Raw genomic sequence first — 16,931 nt, forward strand, 5'->3', positions numbered from 1 at the left:
CAGTTGTGAAAGATGTAGAGGTACCTCAGACAGAAAAAAATATTACAAAACATTAACGATACCTAGCACAAAACGGTGAGAACTCATACTCCGATTAAATAAATTGTGAATAAAAGGTTACATACAATAGCTGTTCACGCGACAGGCAAACTTCCAGTTCTAGAAGGTGTGATCATTCCACACTTGCAAAGAATCTTTATTTTTATTCATGTGAAAGGCATAAAACTTTAAACGATTTGAATGCAGTACATAAATTATTTTAAAAAATAATTTTGCTTTTCTTTTGGAAATATATCTGAATTATAATTTTTATAAATATTTATATTATTAGGGAAATTAATAAACAATGTTTTAACTCTGTGTATTACATAGTTTGTTACAGATTAATTTTCTAAATGCCATCTAGTAATGATTTTGTTGCAACTGTTGCTATGTCTTTATGCAAGATATGCCACTATAATTATAAATTTTCACTGAATTCTACAGAAAATTGTTTTTGAAAGTCGACATTCTTAGAATTTCTCGTTAAATTTTGCAATGCTAGATTAAAAAAAAAAATTAAAACAATTTATTTAGCAACAATACTTGAAAAGAATCGTCATGCATCACTTTATTTACCACTTGAATTGCAGTGCTTAGTTATTTATTTTATTTCTTTATCTCCGATTTTATACTTTAGAATAAGCATTTCAGTGTTATTTCTTCCTTCTGATTTACCTCGCAATTATGATAACGACTGCTGCTTAAGATAGTCGAGTTGTCTAATTTATTAAACTCCTCTGTAATAATCCCCCTAATAACCTTTGTGCGGACACGACGACGCACGTTACATTCGCAGATCTGGTTTGAAAAGTCATATTTGAACGTAGACGATGATATTTTTCTATGCAAACATAGCATAAAATATTAAAAGATACCGATACTAGCATACTTACCTTCAGTAGACCTGGTGTCATGTTTACAGTGGAGTATCTCTTTTACCCTAATTATTTTTTCGTTATCCGTAATGAAGTACTCCGCTATTAAAACTGCTAATCCGGTAATCTAAAGAAGCAAGTGGTAACGCAAAGGAAGATCTTGAATTCACCGTCATTTATCTTATTCTCTTTTTCAGATAAATATTTTAAAATTCTGAAAGCATATATTGAATTATTCAAAGCAAGAAAGTTAAAATCAAAACCTTAAAGACACGATGCTCTAGAGTTTTGTCGTTAGTTACTAATCTGTCAGTTTGAAAATGCTTTTGATTCTATATCTGCTATTTTAAACTAATGTTAGGTAACTACAAATGTAGAATTAGGGAACAATTAGTCGGATTTCCAGCTTTGAAGCTTGAATTGTAAATTGTTAAGAACTTGCTGTTTCGAACCTAATTAGTTTGTCGCAAGGGAACCAAAGAGAAAAAATAAAAGAAAGAAAGAAGCTTAAGAAGGGAGGAAAAACCTACTACTGAATAATAGAAGATCTTAGCTCCAAACAAGAGCGAGAAAAGAACCATAAAAACCTTAACCTCTAGAGAGTTCTGTTGATTAAAGGGCCATGGCATTTCTAATGAATGGAGAAAGAACACTACTCTCTTGGTTTAACACAATCATTCTCAAGCGAAAACTTCCAACGGAACATATAGCCTGGAGCAAAACAGCAGTTAGTGGCTCCGAGAATAGCCAGCAAATGTTCTTTGAGATGTGCTAGTTCACTTGGAAGTCAGCTTTATTTTGTAGAAAAGAGCATTTTAGTGCTATACGAAACAAATAACATTCTTAAGCCGGAAACGTTCAGTTATTACACATTTGCCTTACATTTATTCATTTTTCAAAATAAAACATTCCTAAAAGTATTCGTATTGTGTCGGGAAACACATAATGTTTCAAAGAAGTTCTCAGACACAAGACCAGTATAGAATTAGTTAAAAATTTCTAAAATTACAAGAAACTGTTGTTTGGGATTTAGTCTTTGTTACAGAAAATAAATAAGAATATTTACAAAATTCATTATATCCATTTTTAATCATACATTGGCATACGAAACTCAGCAGGAAGGAAAGAAAAATTATTTTATAGCTGATGGTAATTTCATAGCCCAAGTTAATTTGAAAGCATAAAAAACGTAAAAACAGGCATAAAACGCATTTCAAATTTTAAGTAGTAAAACATTGACCTTCTTTACCAAACGAAAAAAAAATAAAGAAAAGCTTTAACTTTTAAAAGAAAAAAGAGAAGTTGAGATCGAACACTGAATCTTTTGAAGAAATAAGAAGATTTAAGGATAAAGTTTTACTACGAAAAATTAATTTTATTAACTGAAGACTTTTTTTTTTCATTTCTTTTCAGCAAAAGGAATCAGCAGTGATAGAATAGTCAGGAAATTCTTCAAGACGAATAGAGCTTCATGCATTTTGACTGAAAAATTTTTTAAACTTTGTTAATTGATCTAGTGTTATCGATATGCAACAAACATCGCAATGGCAAAGTGTGGTTGTACTTACTAAGAATTAAAATATTCTACAGGTTCTATTAGTCAATGCATCTTACGGAAAGGAGAAAGTAATTAATATATAGGTAAAAGACTAAACTCTTGAAATATTCATGCGATTTGGTAGTCAATACAAGTGATGAGCCAATAAGTTATTAGAATAATTTATAACACGATAATTCATCCATAGCGCAAACTGGAAATATTTTTCGTTTCTTCAATGACGGGAATTAGAAATACCCAGCACTTATTAAATCTAAAGTCGTATCTCATGTTTTAAAGGAAAATCCAGGCCCGAAAAGGGCTATTCCAAAATCTTTAAATACCTCTGTAGAACGGTGAGCAAAATTATGAAATCTGATTTAAAGTTAATCGGAACAAAACAAGCATGAAATTCATCTTCTAACGCCGAAACATGTTTCTCAGCGTAAGACAATGTGCAGATTGATATATGAAAATTATTTGGCAAGTGAAAAATGTAAATACACTGCCCTCAAAAAGTCAAAGTACAGGATGTTTAAATTCACAGTTTATAGGCATGATAGTAACGAAGTTTGTAGAGATATTAGGGGTTTTTTTTGGAAGCATGAAAGATGAAAAATTAGCAACGCCTTCGCCTGGAATCGAACCACGGACATATCAGGTACGCGCTGAGCGTTCAGACCACTACATCATAAAAACCCATTAAGAAGGCGGGAGTAATACCTTATATACTCTCCCCTTTAATAGGCGACTGGGGTTTTTTGGGAACCCAATCGCCAATCCTGGTTGAGGAGAATCATCATCCAACACCATTTTAGTTCGGGCGCCACTGTAGAGACATAAGGATTTTTTGTGAAGCAGGAAAGATGAAAAATTAGCAATGCCTTCGCCGGGAATCTAACCGCGGACCTCTCAGTTACCCGTTGAGCGTGCAGACCAAGGCACCTCGAAGGCGCGTTAAGAAAGCGGGAGAAATGCCTTATAAGTTCACGAAAATATATGCAAAACGAAGATTTGCCTTTTTTTTTACTTTATAGAAATGAATACCTTTAAAGGATTTTGAGAAAAAATTTAAAAATTGTAAGTTTTGTCCAGAGTGTTCATATTCAATTCTTATTACCAATTTCGTTGGCAATATCGTGGGGAGTCTATCAGTGTCCAGGAGAAATCGTTTATTCTATTCGTTGAGGTGGCGGGCACTCAGATGGAAATGGGGCTGTCACAAGCTGATGCTACTAGGCATCAGCTTGTGGCAATGTGGACCACCGAGTATGGAACTAGTTTGAATCCGAGGATTCTGTGTCGAGAAGACATATTCCAGGCAAATCAAGAGTTACAACACCTGAAGAAAACCGTTATTTAGCTCTTTCAGCCCGAAGAAGAAGCAGCATTAATATGCTTCAGCTCATGGCAGATCATTGAGTGGCAACAGGAACAAAGATCTCAGCTACTACAGTGCGTAGGCACTTGCACAATACAGGTTTTCTATACAAGATGACCGGTTGTTTGTGCCCCTTGACCCGAGGATACAGAGGTGCTCGTTTATATTGGGCAGGAGAACACATCTCCTGGAACAGTCAACAGTGAGTGTCTGTTCTCTTCACAGACGTGATCACAGGTCGGCAGCTGATCTGGAGGGAACAATGCACCAGATATAACCAGTCCCACATTGAAAAGACACAGTTGCAGAGATTGTGGAATAATGGTTTAGGTTCAATACTCAATTTCTTCTCAGTGGTCACAATGACTATGTTCTATATGTTCCATGGAGGAACGTTGACCGGTGTGAGAAATTGAGACGAGATGCATATGATTAATATGTCCGTCCATATACTGCTGCTATTGGTGCTAGATTTTTCTGATGGACGACAATGAGCAAGCGCATGGAGCTCGGAATTGCTGAAGAATATCTTAGCGATCACGGTATGAAGTAGATGGATGACCAGCTCAATTCCCGGCCCTGAATCCGATAGAACATTTTTGGAACTACCTTGGGAGTTTCGTTGGGGCTTTACGTCCACCAACAAGGTCGTAAGATGAGCTTGAACAACAATTACTCGTTGCTACCCATTTTACTGACCGACAACTTAATTGACAGCACAGAATGTCACTGTCGCTAATGTATTGCAGCTAAGGGGGGACACATTCTTTACTAGAATCTATTTTTATAATGTTACCACCACATTTTTCTTAAAAAAACTGTCATGTACTGTTTCTCTAAGACTGGATTTCGCTGCAAACAGTGCAATGTTTTGTTTTAAGTCATCTTTGCTTTGAACCTTAGAAGCATTTTATGTCGCATTCATTAAAGAACTGTTTACTAAATATGTCCTCAAAATTTCTTGTTTCTATAATGCTTCATTCTCAAATTAGATGCAAAAAACCTACGTTTTGGTCACACGTAACACATCCAACTTCAGTACTGCTGTTTATCGGAAACTTTAATCGGTTTGCCTTCCACCACACTTCAAATCATGTCATCTGACTAAAAAAATTAGCTTCATTTTATTCCTTCGTTTTCCATGCACTTCAAGTTTGCTCCTCCAAATTAGCTCTTGATCAAGGACTAAATTATTTGAAAGCAGTCGCTATTGACAAGGCCTTTCACTCAACATTATTAACCAAGCAGTTAAAGAATACACCAAAAGGCAGCACACCCAAAGGTACACTCTTGCTTTAGGATATTATAAGAATTCTGTTGTCATTTCCTTTCGTTCCGTCAATTAGCTGTAACATTGCACGAATTTTACAGAAATTTAACTTTCAGGTCGTTTATTCTGCTATCAATAAAATTTCCAGTTCCATACTGAAGGATCCTATTCCGGATATGAATTCTTGGGGTATTTACAAGATTCCTTGCCAATGTGGTTTAATCTATATTGGTTAAACTAAGAGAGTCTTAAAATTTCGCTTTAAGGAACATGAAGCATATGTTAAGGAAAAGGGAAACACAGAAGCCCTCTGTTGCTCGGCACTGTTGGTCCGAAAATCACACTTTCCGTTTTTCTGCAGTCAACATTATTCAAAAAACATTTTCCATTGGAGAATTATATTTTAGAAGGGTTTCACCTGCAAAAATATCTTTTTGTTCTAGGTAACGACCCTAATTCCAATCCACCTTTACCTCCAGCCTTTATAGAAATTATGTTTTCGCTTTCTTGTTTCAGTAATAGATATAGCCATTAGCTTAATTCTTGTCCAGACATTCTTATCTTATCTCGTTCATTTGCACTTTGGTAGCTGAGGAGGATGATTCAGTAAAACCATCGAAACTAGCCCTGGAAAACTTGAAAATATAACACTGTTTTTTGTTGTTAAACTAACAGTCAGTTAAACTTAAAAGCCTTGAGTTTTAGTGTAAACTCACAATGAACACTAAGAACTAAGAACAAGTAATTAAAACGTTGGAGCATCCAACTTAGGCCGGTGTTAATGTTAGAGGAAAGTCCGTACATTTAAAGAGAATTTTAAACTTTAAAAAAAAAAAAAAAAAAAAAAAAAAAACTGTAGTGTCAGTACGTATCGAAGTATATAGAATTTCAGGACAATTAACATAAATATAAAGCTGAATTTCTTTAATTTCTTTTAAAGTTCAAGACAGCATTTATATTTGTTTATCAGCAGACAAATGAAGCTAACATTTATTATATGTGATAAAAATTATTATTAAACTGTAAAAAGCTCAAATGATTTAAAAAATACTCAGTTCTATTAAATTAATTTTCTATTTGTTTGCGATTTATTTTATTCTGTGAAACTTGAATCTTGTTAATACCAAATGCTTTGCAAAGTTGAACTACTTCCGGAAAAGAATTATGTATTATTAGACAACTTATTTTCCCTCATTTTTTTTACCGTATTTGTAGCAATTCATTCGATCTTAAATTTTGCGGCATTTAGCTATTGTAAATATTCTTGTGAGAGAAGCCATTTTCCCTCGTTGCGCGACTGCCACTTTCTTCTTAATTTACTCTTACTTTTATGACATGCATAGCTTTGTTTATTTCATTATTAGTTATTATTGCATTCGACGAGCTTGTAAATATAATAATGACATGCACTTACCAGCGTGAGCGTAGGTAACGTGTATACATATATTCAAATGTTTTCCTGTAAGTTTTAATAAAAGTAAAAATCTATAAATTTTAAAATTAAAACTGCCTATTTCTTAGTGTACTTTTTCTTATGTGTTAAAAATTTATTTTAAAACAAAAGTGTTTAACAACAAGGCATATGTTTGCTCAAAGCATTATTCAAATATTCTCTAAATATAAATCTACTAATCTGTCATCAATTAAAAGGTATAATTAATACTGCTAAAATTCTGATATGTATGTAATGACCACAAAATAATTATATGTTCTTATTATGCGCATTAATCATATTATGCTTGGAAAACCTTGGTGTGCAATGCTTTCAGAGGAAATATATCCTATTACTTTTCTACAAGAAAAAGAAAAAAAGATATCCTATTGCTATTCTATTGATTTCATTAACAACAACCCAAAAGAGATTTTCCAAAAGATGAAAAAATTAGATAAGAACATATTTAGAGGAGAAACTTAACCTTAGACTGAAGAAATATTTAACTTCATTAAGTAGTAAAACTTCTTGAAGACAGATTCATATTTCAGTTTTTCAAACAGACAAATATATAAAAGAAGAATTAATTTTTGTACTTTCCTTCAAGAAGGAAGAAGATTAGGTCTAAATTTTCCCGAAATATATGGAATCATTTTACAATTTTAAGAAAGATTTGAGGAGTTAAATTAATTTTGACAGCATACGTCCCGAAAATCCGAAGTAAAATACTACACTGCATTATTTACTTCTTAAACTTTTACATGCATATAATTTAAAATAAATATTCATTATTATCATGTTAATTTTTAATGATCTTTAAGAAGAAATATACATAATTAAAATTGACCATGTACGTTCCTATGCCTTTGCAATAAAATGTCCACGTATCATTTATTGGTTTTAAACAAAATGCATTCTGCGACGACAAAGTTAGAAACGCAAATGACAGTGGGAGAAATGAACGTCTTCTGTCCTTGGAAATCCTACATTTTCGTAGTATACAAATCTGGTTAAATACATCAATGAACGAAGTATAATGTAGAATGCCGCCCATGAGCATAACGCTAAGCAGCACGGAAAGATAGAATAGATATTCAAATTCCTATAGTGTGGAGAATCTGTTACGCTTCTATTTAGCAAGTGAATTTGGGAAGGCAGACTGTAGTAAGCGTTTCAGAATTTCTATCGGGGGGAGAGCTAAAGTAATGCATCACGTGACAGCCGTGTCACGCGATGTGGTAGAGATCAGGATTGCGATTCGATGGGAAAGATGACGAGAAATTGTTCTGCCTCGTTGCAGGCAACTGACTGCCAGGGACCATCTGCTACTCTTGTCTCTTCCGAAGGAAAGGTGACTTCTTGTTCACAAAGATGGAAATGTCGGATGTCTAGGAGGACAATTTTATTCCTGTTAGCTTCACTTTTGTTACTTACTTCTCCCAAGGAATAGAAAACAGTAATGTGAGTAATACTTCGGGAAAAAAATCTGTGAAATGCATTGGAGGAAGAAGTAACATTTAGAAGTTCCATATTTCTCAATGCTTAAGATATTAAACGCAAATGCATTATAATTCAAAGAATAAAAGTAAGAAAAATATGCATAAACTAATTACGTAAATGGTAAGTTTAAATATAATATATTAATCTCGAGTTTAATCACACTAATGATAAATAAATGAAAACTTTCTGAAAATTCATAAAAACTCAAATAACAGAAGAGTAGACGCTTACCGTAGGCGAGGGTTATGCCATTAACATTATTGCGCAGCATCCGCCGAAAACATTGCAGCAAATATGTCGTGGACGAAAACATCGCTGAGAAAACAACGGAAGGGGAAAACGTCGTGGTACAAAGCATCGTGGGAGGGGTAACTTCGCAGTTGTAAAATATTGTGGTACAAAACATCGTCATCGAAAATAAAGCCGTCCAAAAACTTCGCAGTTTAAAACCATCGTCGTCGAAAATATAATGATAAAAAGCACCTACGAATCATTGCATGACGATAACATAAGCAAACATGCTTTTCTCGATATTTAAAAGTTGTAAATGCGTGTTCGCATAATTATTTGTGAAATGAAGAAGGAATGAGGAATATCTTTACTTTTATAGTTCATATTTTTGAATCAACTAATAAATTTTTACGGAAAATTAAGAAAGATATTCAAAAATCAAGAATGAGTGGAAAAATAACGTTATATGTAGTAGTTAATAGAATTTTAAACTAATATATTTAACTAATAAAAGATATTAGTTAATTAATCACTTTTATTAAATTTTATTTTTCATGCAAAATATAATCTAATAAGATATGAAAAAGGAAGATGAATAACTACATGTGGTTACATTTATTCATATGGTTTAATTAATTATCATACTATAAATCATTATCTACTATCATGCATTAGTTTTCCTACTCATTTTCAGTTTCTGAATACTTAAGTTTCCTTCTTAATTTTTCAGAAAAATTTATTAGTTTATTTAAAAAAACAAAAACAAAAATATAAGTCATTCTTTCTTGTGCTCACAAATCATTATGCAAATACGCATTTACAACTTTTAAAGCCTGAAAAACACATGTCTGCGATGGCATCTTCTGATTTGTATTTTTTATTTTGCCACGATATTTTCGATGACGCTGTTTTTAAACTGAGAAGTTTTTGATTAGCTTTATTTTCGATGATGTTGGCTTGTACTGCGATGTTTGTTCCTTGCTTTTTGTTTTCCCTCACGATGCCTTCTCTACTGTGACGTTTTCGCCTTGAGTTGTTTTTCGCGAAGATTTCGCCTATGGAGTTTTCTGCTGTAACCTATTGCGCGTATGGCAAAGTCACTCTCCGTAACTTTCTATGGAAAAAATGTGTTAGGTATACTTCAGATTAAGAAAGTACGTATTAATCAAACATTGTAAATATTGTTGCAATTAAAAGGTGGAAAAAACAAAAAAAAATTTCTATTGAAAAGATTTGTATTGCTCATTAATACGTGCGACAGCTATTTTTTTTAAAACGCTGGTAATTTTTGCTTAGAATAATTTCTGACATAACTCTTTTAATGTTTCACGGTAAGGAAGAAGAACACGTTTCGAGGAACTGTATAACGATGAAGCAAATTTTCTATATCTTCTTCATAATGTTCACGTTAAATGACTATTTAGAGCTCACTTTTGAATTTTAAACCGGTTATTTCATGTTAATTTACTTTCATATTGCTCTCATTTCCATTTTCTTGCTGGAATGTAAATTTTTAGCTCGTGTGATGTTCAAATGAGGTAGAAAGAAGTGACTATTTAGAAGAAGGTTTTAGAAGATAGAATTAGAGCGTGCTCTGCCTGCTTGAAGGCCATGTTTCTAATTTTATTTTCTAGCAAATAGTATTCTGCGGCATTGAGTTATTCTCGCCATTAGGCTTGTTACGCCGAATTTATATCAGAGACAGCTTGTGGGTTATTCTAAGGGTAGAGCCGTTAGGCTAATTTACTTGTCTTAACTTTATCACTTGTTCATCCATTGCCTTTGAGTTGAGCCACAACATTGTCACGTGTCATTGCACGAGTTGGTGTCGTTTGATAACCTTTAATTGAGTTAATAAAAGGGTTCCTTACACCTTTTCCATGTCTCTGTGGTACTTACAAGATGTAGTATTAAACCTCTTACATCTTTTAGAGTTTTAGATAATTTTATGCTACCTCAGAAGACCAAACTCTATAACCTCTATCCCAGGAATTCGATTGACTGTCTTGAAGAGGTTTACAAGCAAGAAACTTATTAAAAAAAAAAAAAAAAAAAAAAAAAAAAGATCAGATTGTTTGATTATGACCAAACACAAGGAGGGTTATATTCTTGGATGTATTTCTAAGAGAAAATGAGCCATAGTTAAGCTATGCATGAACAAAAGTACTAAAATCTCATATGATTAGTTTAATCAAGCAACAGGAATAGATTCTAAGGTGAATTACGTACATTTCGTGACTTACGGCACGTTAGCCTGGCTAATCTAACACAATAGAAAGCTAAAGTAGTCAATGGTGAGATGGACTTAGTACAAGATGCATTTCCAAGAGAGATATAAATTAGGACTCTACAAAATGTGCAGAATGTTTCATTTTTATCATATTAAATAATTAGCCCAAAGGGCGTTAGCCCAGGAGAGCTATAAGTTTCGTTTTGGCACTTTGCGTTGAAAACTTTAAATGTCGGTTTACTTTCAAATTTTTGCCACCAAATATTACAGTTTGTATTATATTTAAAGAAATTAAATAATGCAGAATCTGCATTAATGTATAAAGGTTTCTCGCATTGTTATTAAACAACGGTATCTAGAGCCATCATATTTTGAATAATGTTCGTTTCAACCCGAATATGGACATCTGGAAGCCCACATTTGGAATTTCGAATAGTTTTATTACGTATTTCATATTTTATAAATCTGTAACGAATTTTCGATTAACAAACTCAACGATTTCAAAGCGAGCAATGGCAACGCTGTACGGAAATAAAAAATTATCTCCAGCGCGCGAGACTGTATATCGGAAATTCCAAGGATATGTTAAAAGATATTCCAAAGATATCTTTAAAAGATTATTTGAAAATATGGATGAGCATTGTAAAAAGTTATTTAAATCGAGTTATGAAGATTTCCTAGAAAAAAGTATAAAGAAGATTAAGAAAAAAAGATTAAGAAAAAAGAATTTGGTTTGTATGCGTAGGTCCCTGGATCTATAAATTAAGAATACGTTAATATTCCTTGAAACAATTTCTAGACATTCGGATTATTTATCCTTATTCTGAAAAAATCTAGCGTTAACTAAACACTCATAAATTTAATGAGCTCCCAGCTTCGTGATAGCCTTATCTCAAGTAGCAATAGCATTTTCTCTCCCCGTATATTATTTCAACTCCGTCAAGTTACTATACAATTTCCCTATACACACCTCTAGTCATGAAATTTGCGGAACCATGAAATACTCGCCAGAACTGAATGGAATATACTTTACATATGACTTAAAATTGTATAAAAAAACAATAAATGATTGCTGAACACAACTTGGACGGAAGTCAGAATTTGCAGAAGTCACCATTCGCTACACAGTAGCTCGTACTTGTCTTGGCATTGAATCAAGCAAGTTTTGAATATGTACCTGACTGAATACCATTAAATGTTTTCTTCTGTTTAAAGTCAAAATTAATTTGAGAAGACAAGTGTCATGAGCGAGTTCCCGGCCATTGATATCCCGCGCATGGGTCAACAGATGACGTCCAGTGAACGGGTAGTACAATCAAAGAGCGGTATCTGACACGGTAAGACCTGGTTACAGGTTTTACTCGTGAATGTCACGCATAAATGCGCAGTAAATTTAGATTTATTTAGAAAGGAACAACGTGTGATAGGTAGGTAAGAATGAATATTATGAAGCAGAGCAGTGAATCGAAATAGCGCTAAAAAATCATATTTTGGGAATTTGCCTAAATGAAATGCGATCTCAGTCGCTGTCCGAATCTTTATATATGTACCCACTTTACGTTTGAGCTATATTTGGTTTATCTCAGAGTCCTTTAAATGAAGTGTGATTACAATCATTATTAACACCGGACCAGTTTTTGCCCAGGTGAAACCTAGTCTGCTGTGTAACCGGATAAAATGTTTCGTTTGCAACCGGACAAAACGGATTTTAGATTCTCTGTACGGGTAAACTTTTAATTTGTCAGTGTCTGTGCAAATGGTAAAATTATGAAGAAATCAAATTTGCAGAAATATTTGTGAGTTTTTATTTTAAGGGAAAAGTTATAACGAGAAAAAAAATAACAACGTCATAAAAACATTATAAAAACTCATAATAATGTCATATAAATCATATAAATGTTATAAACTTAGTTATAAAGTTATAAAACTTATAACTTCCCCTCAACCAAACGTATCCCAAATTAAAGCCTGCTCAGGCTGAATTCCAGAAGGTGCTAGGTACACGTATTGCTTCCAATCTTGATCCAAACGATATTTTATGCATACAAATGCAGAATACATTAATATGAATATTAATATAATTAAGCTTTTGGAGACAGATTTAAGTTGGGTACATTTACTTTGCCATGGATAATGTTCTTTAATTAACGTAAAAAGAAAGCAATTTTCAGCAAAATTCTCTAAGGCTATAGGATCTAAGGAGATGCTTACAGCTTATGAACCTTACAGACATTATAGAGTGAACCTAAGCATACGCATCTTAAACACAGAGAAAACTATGAAAACATTATGCAAATAATTCGTACTACATCGGTAATACCATAATTTTCTTGGTCCCAGTTTAACTCTTAGCTTGTTAATGCGAAATTCAAAGTGCAAGTCAGAGCATTTTGCATTTGACACATAAAGTTCTTATTTAGCCGCCCAACCGATATGATGTTTAGTGACCCTGACTACCATACTGTGCGGAAAGAAAGCAGTCAGAATTCAGTTTGAGCCGGAAGTCCTCTTGATAAGTTAGTGGTAGGGAAAGAAGAGTGATTGACACACATAACGCTGCCCCTGCAGATAGTTTTCCTTTAAAATTGGGGCGGAAGCTTAACAGTTAGCCAGGATCAGCAGTTCTTCAATCGCCTGTGGTACTGAAGAGGATCTAGCCTAGGTTATACCAGTATCTATATTTCATATTATATAAATTAATCGAAGTTGTAGGAAGAAACAATTGAGATAATTGGCTTCTGAAAACATAAATATCTTTAAATAGTATATATTATGAAAGTGTATTATAGTTAATTACCAAAAAGGAACACATTTTTTTTTTTTTAAATTTATTATACCAGCAGCGAAACATTCTCTGTTCTCAGAAAGAAGTATATATCCGTTCAGGCATGAACAATTCATTTACTTTCAGTCATACGAACGTAATTAGCAAAAGCATTTTAGCTGAAATCGCAGGACGTTTGGTTTAAAAAAAAATCTTTACTTTCACTTCGAAGTAATTTTATACTGGAATTTAATCGAAACCTCACTTTCGCATCTAAAATTAATTGCCAATATTCAATTGCATGCCTTTCTTGAGAAACAGAAGAAACACCTCCGAGGTAATAAATCTCGAAGTTCTGGAATTAATACAATTCTTTATCGTCAAAGTATTTCCATCGAACCCGAAATTCTACGCGGCTTCTAATTCCTATTCCACGCACATATACACTCAAAAACCAACGACACAGGGAAAAAAAAAAAAAAAAAAAAAAAAGAAGGGTAAAAATGCCCATTGAATTTCGGATAGGTCTGTGCCATGCAGCTTGCTGGTAACACGCGTCAAAAATGATTAATGGCAACCGCATCATTTTGGACTGGGTGCAGATGGGCAAAATGAAAGGGCCAAATATCGGATTATCGATTGCAATATCGATTAGTTTATGAGCTATCGATAGGCTGGAAGTTCTGGTATTTTAGCTCTCAGAGCCTACTATAAAGAATGTTCTTTCTCCTGTATAAAAAGTCTATTTTATAGGTTTTTATAACGACTCAGTGATTTATTGTGGCTTAGAATATTCCAGAATTGACACCGAATACGAATATGGGTACAGAAATTCAACCTGAAATTTGAAGCATAGCTGCTTGCTGTTTAGAAGACGCATTACTGCTGAATCATGAGCTTTTGCGAAGGTGAATTGTAAAAAGTATGCTCGAGAAGGAAAGTAAGCACGAAATCTTAAAACAAAAAAATTAATCCAGAGCTACATTAGACTTCCGTGACTTTTGAAACAAGTTAATAAAATTTCCTAGACAACTAAATCAATTGGGAATTTCCAGGTAAGACCACAACCATTAATTTAATTTCCAACAGTTTCAGAAGATAGCGTTAGTCTTTTGCACATCATTCAAGTGCATAAATCCGCTAAAATGAATTACTGGCTATAAAGAATAGGATGGATTCAGCAAATTGTTTGGTTTAAGGGTTTAAAGAATTTTGCAAGAAGTTTATGCTAAACTTCCGGAAGATATATATTTATTTTATCAGTTAGTCGACGATGTCCTAATGTCAGCTTCATATCTTCAAATCGTGATTTTGTCGTAAATTGCTATTGATAGCAGTTCCCGCTTAGCAGCAGACCCGTTTCATGTAAATGCTATTCTCATATATAGTTGCATATAATGCTATTCTCTGAATAAATCATACGTTTGTACAGGCATTAGGTATTTTTGGAAGCAGGCGCAAGAGATTGAAAAATTAGCAATGCCTTCGCCGAGAATCGAAACGCGGAACTCTGGAATACGCGCCCAGCGTGGAGACCACCACACCACGAAGACATGCCAAGAGGGCGGGAGAAATACCTCCCTCTTTTAAAGGGCGACTTGGGTTTAAGGGGACCCAATCGCCAAATCCTGGGTGTGGAGGATCATCATCCGACACCCTTTTAGTTCGGGCGCCACTGTAGAGACATTAGGGTTTTTTGCAAGCAAGACAATTGAAAAATTAGCAACGCTTTCGCCCAGAATCGAACCGCGGACCGTATTTCACAGCAAATTTTAGAATTAAAGTATTATAATTTAAATTTTGATAATTAAAATGGTAACCAATTTTTAATGTATTATTTTTTTATGTATGCATTAAATAATGCAAATAGCCAACAACTTGTGCAAGTTGCAAAATATTTTTTTTAATATTTCTATTCAGAAACTGAAAAATAATCATTATAAAATATAGTGGTGGTACAAGAATTTTTCAATTTTTTGTTTTGGTAATACGCGTTAGTGAAAAGGTTAAGAACTGCTGGTCTAATCAATTAGTAATGCTATTTAAGTGTATCTGGGAATTAACATCAATTCGATGTTACCTTTTTCGATAAATTGAGTGATTATCTCAAATTTCTGCATTCAGAAAATTGATCCTATTTGTAGCGATTTTTCAAAAAAACAAAAATCTTTAATACGAATTTTCAAATAACGTTGAACATTATACTTGAATTATTGAATGCGTTTTAAAAATTACAGTGAATGAATATTTCACATTCAACATTTCATTACACTCAATAGGTGTTTATTGCATTGAATGAATATCCTCAAGGTAATTTTAACATAGGCAGGAATGATTACGTATATTTTATGCAACATAATAAGCCTAACAGCTTATTAATGACGTAAAAATAGAAAAAACGCAATTAATCTTGCTTAGTCCAAAAGTTTCGAAATACACCTGCTGACTTCTCCGAAGCCGCGGAAGTGTTCCGTTGCCGAATACTTGTATTGTGAGCATGATCTGAATAACCCCATTAAGAAGCGTCGACTTTTCTATATCTTGCTAAAAGATCAGAATTATGATAATTACAGTACGTTAATTACTTACCAAACATATATATGGAATTCTTTTATTTAGTATTGTAGGCAAATGAAGATTCATTTCCATTTTTATAAGCAAAGCATTTCATTTTTATACAAAGATATTGATATAGCGTCATATCCCCAATTTAAGTTCTGCAGTCAACTAAGCATGAATGGAACCTAATTTACTAACAAACTCGTGAACAATCGAAATACAGTTTTAATTAGAGCAAATGCAATAGCCCAAACATAGCAATAGTTCTAGTGTTTTCCGGTACAATTTATAAGTTCTTCTATACAGTTTCAAAAGCAATCAAAGCTCCAAATAAACTAGCTATTGAAATTTCATAACTGCATTAACAGTGAATTACACATAGGTAACACAACATTTTAATTCTAAAACGGTTGCTAAAAAGGAAATAAAGGTAATTTCAGGCCTTTGTAATGCTTCCGAGCTAATGTCTAATTTTTATTTTCAAGATTTAGAACTATAGAGTATTTATATTCTTACTATTTTTCTAAAAGCAATCCTTAAAATTAATTTGTAGATCTCAGATGGAGGCTTCAAGAATACATGCTGCTTGTTAATGAAGGCAGCAGAATAAACTTCACAGTTCTCGTACCGATTTATATCGATTGCTGCTATATCATATTGTGTGAAATACACTTTAAAATATAAAGTTTGTTTCTCAATATAGTTTTTTTGATTGTATACACAGACGAAGGAAGCTTCTGCATATATCATTTATTAATGTTACTGAACTGAGAATCAACTTGATAATGAATTAGGAACAAGAAATTTAGTAAAACGTTTTAAACACAAAAGCTTCACTTTTAATGACATGGATTCGCTTATCTCGGAATATGGTATTATATGAAAGTCTGTTCCTCATTCAGTAGTTGGCCGAAAGAGTACTGCGTATTGCTTACATAATTAACGAAGTCTATTTCTTATTCAGCGATTTCAGACAGGCTTTTTTTCCATGTTATTTCAGTTGGAGAACCAATTCAATTTCTACTTAACGAAACTTCTTATTAAACTTTTTCATGTCTTAAATTGCTTCACACATTAAACGTTTAATTGCTGCTATAATTAATGCTGGGG

The 16,931-nt window shown here is 33.2% G+C and overlaps 1 protein-coding gene across 3 annotated transcripts in view; it reads right to left on the reverse strand.

The window, feature by feature from the left end:
* The window catches only part of LOC118201690 (follistatin-related protein 5-like), a 747,967-nt gene that overhangs the window by 181,259 nt on the left and 549,777 nt on the right, over nucleotides 1-16,931 (reverse strand). The gene's annotated exons all lie outside the window — the stretch shown is intronic.

The sequence above is a fragment of the Stegodyphus dumicola genome, chromosome 4, assembly GCF_044657685.1.
Source record: "Stegodyphus dumicola isolate Sdum_Otavi_A_Nest chromosome 4, ASM4465768v1".
Taxonomy (NCBI): domain Eukaryota; kingdom Metazoa; phylum Arthropoda; class Arachnida; order Araneae; family Eresidae; genus Stegodyphus; species Stegodyphus dumicola.